This window comes from Podarcis cretensis (genome assembly GCF_951804945.1).
Source record: "Podarcis cretensis genome assembly, chromosome: 2".
Taxonomy (NCBI): domain Eukaryota; kingdom Metazoa; phylum Chordata; class Lepidosauria; order Squamata; family Lacertidae; genus Podarcis; species Podarcis cretensis.
The window spans coordinates 64426336-64435822 of NC_137171.1; positions in this window are offsets into that span (position 1 = coordinate 64426336).

Consider the following 9487-nt stretch of genomic DNA (forward strand, 5'->3'; position numbering starts at 1 on the left):
ACCTTTACCTAAGCCCCACTACAACATACTGTATAGCAGAGGTGAAAAAATGAACACGGGTACCATTTTGGCAGCAGCCCCTTAGGATATTGTATCCTCCCACCTACAGAACAGGGAAATCGTCTTGTGTGTATACAAGAAGTGTATACGGAAGGAGAGTCTGCATTGTTAAGAGACGGAGGGATCCGTCTGACCTCGTAAACCTATTCAGGGCATGTTCACATATTGCAAAGAGGGTGGCAACAATCCAATGTAGCTTAAGTCCATTGATTAAAAGGGGCTTATGCACAGTAATTCTGTGTTGGGTTGTGGCCAGTTGGGTGGTGAGTGACCTCATAATGGTGTGAACAAGAGTTCCTACAGTTATTTGTTTTTTCCTGTATTGTATTAAAATGCAAAATCAAAACACTGAACAAAATAATCGTGGAAAGCATATATGATATCTCGAAGCAGAAGGGGGGCCAAAGACACCAGTAATACAATCCAGATTATTATTATTATTATTGCTATAATAGGAATTATAACAAGTCTATGAAAATAAAAACACCATTAACATGGATATCCCTTTTTTCCAGGGAGATAAGCTGAATTTCCAAAAAAACTTAGTTTGTGAAACACAGCATTTTATAGAATTAACCACAGCCATTTATAAACTGGGGGTTGGCGGTGAGGGGATTGGTTGTCATCTGCATTATTAACATTCTTACATTTATATATTGATAGAATGCAACCTAGCCTTGAGTAGAAACTCTCCAACCTTTTGGCTGATAACCTAAGAAGAGTCTCACTGTATCCGGCCAAAGGCCCATCTAATCCAGTATCCTGTTCCCACAGTAGCCTGTGGTAAATCCACACAAGCTGGACCTGGGGGCAACAGTACGGTCCCCACTTGGTGTTCCTAGTAACTGGTTTTCAGGGATACCCTCTTTCTTGCCTTCCCTCATGCTAGCAGAATTTAAGGAGTTAGCAACCATCTTGTCTGCATATTTATAATTTCAGAAATCTCAAGCAGTACAATGCCTGTGAGTTTTAGTGATTCCCCCCTGCTCCCCCAAAACCCTGCTCCTATTTAAACTTGCCCTTTTTCCATAAGATTTCGCTAAAGCTTTTTTGTGATACAGTAAGTTAAAAGAAACTAATCTAGGTAAGAACAAGAACAGAGAAAGAAAGAGAAAAGGAAACGCAGAGTCCTCTCTCAAATGTAGCTCTTAACCTCTGTAGTGGGCCCTTCCAGCTCTCACCTGGGAGATTTCCTTTCCTCTCCCAATCTCTCATCCTGGGAGATCTTCCCTACCCTGCCTCTCACCCAGGGTCCTTTCATCCACCTACCTCCTTCATATGTGTGTAATCCTTGGACTCCAATAATGGCCCAGAGCAGAGGACACCAAAGGAAAACAAAAGAGAGAGAGAGAAATAAATAGGATTTCCAATTTTCTATCTGTCAGTTACATAAAAGAAATTATTCAAAACATTCACTCTAGAATGGTTCTACTTTCTGTTAAGCAATATTTCCCCAGTCTTCAGACCCATGTGTCCCAAATTCATACATTTTCCTTTTCACACAAAAAGTCCAAAAAGGGGTTCTCCCATTATTGTTATTAACAAATGTCACCAATGACCTCTCTCCAATCAAACATATCAGCCTTGCCTCCCATAGTTTCAACAACTATTTCTCCATACTAAACAATAATAAATCTTTCCATCTCTGTCCGAACAAGTGTCTCTCTGCTGTGATCATACATAGAGACACTGGCCTTCTTGAAGGCATTTACCTTGAATTTGTTTTCCAACATCAAGGCAACAGCAAAGGAAGCGGGCAGAAGAGGTAATGTAGGCATGGTTATCAATGATAGAAAGATGCTCACAGTAGCGGGTCAACACTTGCTTCAACATTATCAATCTGCATAGGTTAGTCAGCTACAGCAAAAACTTCAATAATTATAGCTTACATAGTCATACAGTGGTACCTCGGGTTACAAACGCTTCAGGTTACATACGTTTCAGGTTACAGACTCTGCTAACCCAGAAATAGTACCTCGGGTTAAGAACGTTGCTTCAGGATGGGAACAGAAATTGTGCTCCAGTGGCACGGCAGCAGCAGGAGGCCCTATTAGCTTAAGTGGTGCTTCAGGTTAAGAACAGTTACAGGCTAAGAACAGACCTCCGGAACGAATTAAGTACTTAACCTGAGGTACCACTGTAAATGGAAAGTTTTGACTTGGAATTCCTGATTCAATTACAATTCGTTTTTCTTGTGAGATTAAAGGCAAAACCAGGGAGGGGGGAGAATTCCCTCAAGGGAGTTGTAAATGGGACTGAATCATATGTAGTCCAGCTATCAGGCAGCCTGAGCATGACCTCTGTGGCCAGCAGATAGCTCTGAGATGTCTACAGACTGAGCAGCAAAGCCTAAGTACCAGTAGTTGGAATGCATGATCTTAGTCAATGGGGTATCAATTAGATTATTCGTGATACATATTCAAAAGGATGGGATTGGTGACTCACTAGGTTCCAGTAGCAACTTTCCATATGTGTTGTTCTTTTTGTGTGTGACGCTGTTACTGTGTAACAATGGTGATGGTTCACAAACCTCATTTATGATATTTCATAAATCAAAAGCAAGAGGCATCATTGTCTTTGAACAACTCATTCATAATGCTACCAGGCATATCCCTTAAGAATTTCCATGGCAAAGAACTTTCAAAGAAAAAGTCCTTTTAGGACTCTTGTTTGTCAACGCCCCCCCCCCTGTCGTTTTAACAAAGACTTCATTTTAAACAGTGAGAAAATGTTAACTCTGAAAATGAAGGAGCATTTTAGATAAGGTTGGGAGGAGAAGGTTGGTCTATCCATTACTGAAGGTGAGTGGAAAACTGTTGTTTTATTTAGGGAGGCCATGTCTGACACACTCATCTGAAAGAGAAGGTATACAAATTAATTGGATTGTTGGTATTTGGCCCTGGAAACCAGAAATGTGGACTGCAGCAGCATCCTGGTTTCTCATAGTCATGTTCTCATTTTCAAACGTTTGGGATTCAAATAAAACGGGACATTCAGAGAATGTTTGTCTATGATTTACAATGAGTACTTAATGGCCACGTAGATGGGGTGTGTGTGTCATGTTCAGCTTGGCCTAGAGTGTGTGAGAGCAGTCTTCAACCAACTCTTTTTTGAAAAGAGTAAGCATGAGTGTATCTAAGGCCAGCTCAGCACAGGGAACTCATGTAGTCCCAGCGCCTGGTTTGGGCTTCAACGTACAACCAGAAGTGTGGGAATCAAACCTCAGGGCAAAGAAGACATGAGGCGGTAGTGTGTTGCTTGCATGTTGCCACGTGTGGCCTGTAGCATCCTTGTGCAGCTCACCATTGATGACTGAGACATTGGGATAGGATGTGCACAGATGTTGTGTGGCTTAGGTGTGCAAAAACAAAACAACCTCTCCATCCTGGAGTGCAATAACTTGGCCGGCCCTTTTGCTAGCCCCTAACTGCTGCATTTTCTGAGAATAGCTGGGAGTCTAATACCCAAGAAGATTATATGTGGACACTGACAGGGCGATTTTATACACACCTACTCAGAAGTAAAGCCCACTGAGTTAAATGGAACTCACTCCCATCCAGTATGCATTAGTTTGCCTCTCTTCTGCCTAAGCTTGTGCCTCTCTTTTTAAACACTGCCATCATCCTTATGCCTTTTAACAGTAGCTATAGATATCTAGAAGGGACGCAGGTGGCGCTGTGGGTTAAAGCCTCAGCGCCTAGGGCTTGCCGATCGAAAGGTCGGCGGTTCGAATCCCTGCGGCGGGGTGCGCTCCCGCTGCTCGGTCCCAGCGCCTGCCAACCTAGCAGTTCGAAAGCACCTCCGGGTGCAAGTAGATAAATAGGGACCGCTTACCAGCGGGAAGGTAAACGGCGTTTCCGTGTGCGGCTCTGGCTCTGGCTCTGGCCAGAGCAGCGATGTCACGCTGGCCACGTGACCCGGAAGCGTCTCCGGACAGCGCTGGCCCCCGGCCTCTTGAGTGAGATGGGCGCACAACCCCAGAGTCTGTCAAGACTGGCCCGTACGGGCAGGGGTACCTTTACCTTTACCTTTTATAGATATCTAGAAATTTAGCAGTCCTTGATATGGCACAGATGGACAACCTGTGGACCTCCAGATGTTGTTGAACTACAACTCCAATCATCCTTGACCACTGGCCATGCTGATGGGAGATGAATTCCACCAAGGTTATGGGGGGGGCCACAAATTCTCCATCCTTGCTGTTATGGACATAAGAGATTTTTTGAAAAAGCTTTACCAGCAACTTTTCGGCACATTGGGGTGCTGTTAAAGGCACAGGAGCTGATCCAGTTTAAAAGGTGGCAACTGGCTTAGATGCTTCTGTACAATTTCCATTCCTGCATTTCAGTCACTTGCTTCAGCAAGGCTGAATGTTTTCTGCGGTGGACTAGTTATGCCTTCCAGCCTCGAGGCATTGAAATGGTGCAGCTGCTGGGACTTGTCCTGTTAAGACAAAAACATCTGGAAAAGTTTAAAGAGTGGAACCAGCTCGCTTTCTGCTTGCAACGTGGCAGCTGCTTAAATGCTCTGCGTTCTGGCCTGAAGCGAAACCTTCCCTTAAAGAGCACCAAATGACAGAGCCAGCGAGATAATTATAACTGCAACTTCTTTACATACGTGGCAGCTGAATGCACAGCATTGATAAAAGCAAAAAGGAGCAATTGCATCAGAAAAAAGGGAGATAGAATTTAACCTGGAATCCTCCCCTTTGCAAGTTCCAGCACATGGATGTCTTTGCAATTACGATTATCCAATGCAGAAAAGATGCTGCACTGAAGCAGCACCAAAGCCTAGACCCCCTCCAGCCCCTCCACTTTCCTTGCACAAAGCTAAGCTTGGCTTTCATGTCCTTGGGAGGAGCTGCTTTGCTAGCAAAAGTGGGGGATGCTTGTGGGATTGGCTAACGTCTTGGCTCTTAATAGAGGGGGGAACAAGGAGTTCTTAATAATAATCTAAGTGTCCTTTGCTTATCAGATAGATTGCTATCCCCTTGTATTTCACTTACAAATGTAAGTATGTGTACTAGATGGGAGTAGCTGTTTTCTGTGATAGCAACAACTGGGGCTTTTTGTTTTCACAAATGTGCCTAGCTTGTACAAGTGTGCAGAATTGCAACAGGACTCATGCAGTGATTTCACTGCAGTCAAGCACATGCCTACTCAGAAGCAAGGTCCGCTGAATTCAATGGGACTTTATGTATTGGATAGAAGTCTTAAATCCTCAAATGATGTGCAGTAGAGAATTGAGCCCTGCCTCCATGTTGCCTGGGAAGCCTTTATACTTAACACAGGATCACTAGGGATCTGGTTGCTGCTCAACTGTGGAGAAAATAAATTCCACATGTGCTCAGAATCTATTATATAATGTCACTTGTTCTGATCTAACCCCGTCATCAGAAATGGGCTCCATTACTATACTCTGATGAACTTTGGGTGGAGGAGCCACAGTTGTGCATGTTGTAAAATTTTCATGTTTTGCCTCATTACTTCCCACATACAAAAACAGTCGGAATTCTAAAATTTGGTACATGCTAGCAAGGTAGGCCACCAGTGCACATAATAGAGTACTACAGCTATTAAATAAGTCCCATTGGAGAATATGCCACATAGTAGGCTGAAGAGGGACCTAGAGACATTTGCTGTTATGTCCTTAATGCATTCTTATGCTTTGTGTGTGAACAGTGCAGACACATGAATTATGGGCCCAGTGCATCTCATTCTAGATACAGACAGAAACAAGTTAACACATGTAACTGGGGAAGTTTCCATAAATCTGAGAGAAATTTATGGTACTGGAGGGAGGAATCCAGAAATGCATGACTTAACTGTGAATCATGTTCCCTCAAGAGAACCCTCAGACACAACTTGCTCCTTGAGACAGTTCACTTAATGTTTTTCTCCATGATACACATAAGGAAAATGTGAACTGACATTAACTTCTGGTCTTGGAGGTTCTGGGGGCAGAGCACTGAAACTATACTCTGCTACCCTAAGACCCAAAAGTAAACCAAATTCCACCAGATGGAAGAGAAAAAAAATGTTTGTGACTAGCACAATGGTGCAATGGTTACCTTAAAGCAACAACAGAACATCTAGAAATGAATATATTGCCACAGACAAATAAAGATAAAAAGGCTTCATTCAGTGCTAGTCATACTCAGAGTAGACCCATCAATGTTCATGAACATGACTTCCTTAAATCTATTACCTCCAATGGATTTACACTGAGTAAAGATACAACTCAAAGAGAGGATGTCCTAACTTCTTTCCCAACCAGTCTGGCGTTGAAGCAGGGATGGTGAACTTGTGGCCTTCCAAACGTTCCTGGACTGCCATTCCAATAATCCCTGACCATTGGCCATACCATCTGGGCCTGATGGGAGTCAGGATCCAACGTTTGGAGGGCCACAGGGTCACCAACACTTGCCTTAAACGAACTAAAGAGCTCCCTCAGGATCAATGGTATATTTAGAGGCTGTGAGAGTGAAGTAACCACATCAACTGTCTCGAGACCTGAAAATACAGGGCTAGGAAAGAAGATTTTTCATATTTGGAAGTGAACCACCCTACGTTCAGCACCACAATTATGTGAAGTTTTAAAACATGCAGATCTTCATAAAATGGGAAGCAGATGTTGCATTGTGTATGGGTGTACACATGCATAGAACTATATCCTCCTTACAGCTCACCAGACACTCCAAAGGGCTCGCAACATTATAATGATGGAATGAGCTGTTTCCGTATTGTTGACATTCCACCATGTCATTGAATTTTATAAAGACCAGAACAATGCAGAAGAAGCAAGAGGCTACTATGTGGATGCACATAAGTGGTATTCACAGGATGTATGGAAGAGGGCTGGTGCTGAAGGTAGGGTGAAAAAGAGGAGGAGGCTGGAGCCATTCTAAGGGTGGTGGTGCAGTCACTGATCGGAATAACCAAAATGGTGACTGTGGGCTCAGGCAAAGCAGAATTCTAGCACTCACCTGATCCTCCCATTGACAGTGACTCCCATAAACATTCTGGGGCCACAAACAGTTGAGATTACAGATTTGCAAAATTCACAGGGGCCTGCCTGTGAAATGTGCACTCTGTTCGTTTTGCCAGCAGCTCTTTGGGGTTGGATAGTATATCGCTACAGTTCCTATTTTACAGATGGGAAAGTGAAACTTAGGCCACATCTGTACCATACATATACCACTTAAATAGCCACATCTTCCCCCAAAGAATCCTGGGAACTGGAGTTTGTCAAGGATGCTGAGAGTTGTTCAAAAACCTCAGTTCCCTGCCCAGAGCTATGATTCCCAGGATTCCCTGGAAAGAGGGGTTGGTTGTTAAAATATTTCTGAAAATTGTAGCTTTCTGAGGTGAGTAGGGGTCTCCTAACAAATCTCAGCATTCTTCACAAACTACATTTCCTGGTTGTCAGGCTTCAGGGAATTAGCTTCCTCCTCCATGGCAGTAGAACAAAGGAAAGGAGTCTTCTTACCAGTTTGAAACCTTAATCATCACAGTGAGAAAACAAAGAACACATCTCCTAATAATGGCGGTGCTCCCAATTAAGGATCCCACCCCTTTCTGTCCCTATTAACCTACATCACTTCTAAGTCTTGTAATCTGACCTTGTACCCTCTGTGCTTTCTGTTCTGCCACTTTCTGAGCTCTTCTCGACTTTCGGGAGGGCAGTGGAGGAATGCTGTACAGAGACTGTGAATCTGTTAACCCTCTCCCTTGACCGAAGAATGTTACACTCCTTCTATCTGAGATGGTTGTCCTCTTCCACTGAGTGTGCAGCTTCGGGAGGGATGCACATGGAGTGGTGAGGGAGGAAGGGGACACCCGCCTAGCCAGCCAGATCAGCTGAATCAACCCTGGCAATCAATGGGGTGACAGATGTCGCAGCCAGATCGCCCTCACATCCTGTTAACCCTCTCTCTTCCAGTGTTTCTTCTCCTAGCTGTTCCCCATCCAGTATTTCCCAGCTTCTGCCTTCTGAACTGTGCCCCTCTGCAAATCAGTGTTCCAAATCTATACTGCTCCTCCTGCTCCTGGGAAGATTCAGGATCTGGTTCAGGGGGAGGGATAAGGCTCCCACGATTCCTCCTCAGTGCAGCTCTCCTCAGTACGGTCCCTGACACTGGGATTCTCTGGGAGGAAAATATTACTTTTAAAATGCCATAAGAGTGCTTTAAATATATGCAGTTGTTGTGGCCTAAGTGTAATGTGCAAGGCCAGGTTTGCTCGATATAAAGCCCACAGGCGGCTGGGACAGTTGTCTGGCTCCTGGGTGGATTCCAAAATCCCATTGTGTCAGCCCTTTGCCGCATCGCTATGGAAACATCTAAAACCCACCCAAGCTGACCACATAACAACACCTGCATTGCTCCTCCTGTTCCTGGCTTCAGAAGTGCATGTTAGGATTGGATCTGTTTTTCTAGGCTAGAACTGTTGAGTGGAAATGGCCCACCTCATCCTGCTGTCTTGCAATTAGTCACTAACTACACTACTAAATACTGAGAGCTGGCTAGTGTCTGTATGTTTCAACACCTTCCCTTCCTGTGCATCTGCTGGCTGTAAAAAACAGGGGACATGTGCATGGCTTTGAATGGGTTGTGGTGTTGCAATGGGGTTATGCAAGCCTGAAGATCTGCTCCCCTCTAGGAAGGAAGGCCATATTCATATGGAAACTATCACAGTGGAGCTCTTAATAGACAGCCAGCATTAATATTTGTCAGTAACTGTAGCCAGTTTTAAGTTTGAGGAGTTAACACCGACTCTTCCGCAAATGCTGATGTCACAATCCAAAACAGAGTTAAATGTGCATAAGCCCTTTCACTTTTTTTGGGGTGTGTGTGTGTTATGTTTGCCTAGCTTTGTACTGGATTGTGGCCTGTGTTTATTTTATCTTATCGATTTTATACATTCCCTTTTCTCCCCCAAATAGCCCATGGTTGCTTAATACGACCTAAGGAAATATAGAAAAAAGTATATCAAAACACTTTATAAAATATTTCCATTATCGATCAACTTGCCTGTTTAATGCGCAATGCATGACATTTGCACAGGTGTTGCTAGTGTAGATGATTTGTTAGATTCAGGCCACAAAACCAATCGGCTACTAAAAGGACTTTTAATGCCTTCACTGATAAAAGAAGATGCTTGAAGTAAGACTTGATCTTAATTTAGTGGGGCAAGAAAAGGCACCTTTAATTTCATCATACAGGACAGGAATCAAATCAAATAAAGACATGCCATTTTTATGCAGCACTCTCTCTAAAAGGGGGTGTGTGGGGAGGCTTCCAAATGAAATTCTGAGTCTTTTGCTGGATAGAAGGGGAACGGTTTCATCCCTCCTACGTCTGTTTCTGCCCAAGAGATATCTTGCATCTGGAGTGGAAAATAGGCCACTCAGTACACAAGCTGACGTG